Below are 1,010 nucleotides of genomic sequence, written 5' to 3'. Positions count from 1 at the left end.
CTTGTATTAGAGAACAATATACGTAATAAGGTAGCCTACGTAATTTGGAGCTGACAGTATGCATCCATTGATTTCCTTATCTCAATCCATCCAAAATGTTGGTAAATGTTGTATTTCAGTAACATTATAGCAAATTCAAATTCGCACACACCGTTTTTCCCACTTAAATGTTCTTTGAAGAACAACGTACTGCAGCGCAGTCTCGCGATGTGACAACGATTGCACCTTGAAGAGGAAAAATGCCTTTAGAAAACACTTAACGCTAGCTCATTACTTCAGCAGCTACGCTGTTTCTCCTGAAACAAGCCCCAACTCATCATCATTCTACAACTCTGCCCATTGCTCACCTACAGAAAATGTATAACCTTCAAATCCACTTACAGCAGACAGACAGTGTGCATTCCACAGCCGCTGTGTTATTTACGGCAGGGGGAGAGACAGAAGGAAGCTCTCTGGAATGCCTGACACCAGCTGAGAGAAAAGCAGAGGAGAGGTGTCCGGCATGAAGGCCCAACACTCTCACATGGATTCCATTCCAGGTTATAACCAATAATCTACTGTCTGTCTACCGTGGATAGGTGAAAGTAATATGGCCGACTATGCGTCATCAAATTGCTTTCACCTATCCAGTCTTACTGAAACAATAAAAAAGTATTGATCAACTACATGGGTGTCCCTCTGTTTCAGCAGAGAGACAGAGCAGAGAGAGCTTTCTGTGTACAGGGTAGGGGTGAATGAAACATGCAGCATTCCTGACAAAAACTAAGTGAGTAAAAACATGTTCTTGGTAGACTCATTTGTGGTGAGTGGCATTTACTCCATTGTTTGATAAGGGGTTTTAGGACAACACAAATCAAGCTGTTTCACAACCTAAGCTTCTCCTCGCTCCCATGATACGTCCTTTACAAAGTTTTGAGTCATCTGCTCCTGTGGGAACAAGTCTGGAGATAACCTATAGAAGAAGCCCATATTAAAGTCAATGAGGCAGAATAGGAGAAACGGAGCCCTGC

The sequence above is a fragment of the Salmo trutta genome, chromosome 30 (assembly GCF_901001165.1).
Source record: "Salmo trutta chromosome 30, fSalTru1.1, whole genome shotgun sequence".
In the NCBI taxonomy this organism is placed as follows: domain Eukaryota; kingdom Metazoa; phylum Chordata; class Actinopteri; order Salmoniformes; family Salmonidae; genus Salmo; species Salmo trutta.
This window is presented reverse-complemented; position numbering follows the sequence as displayed.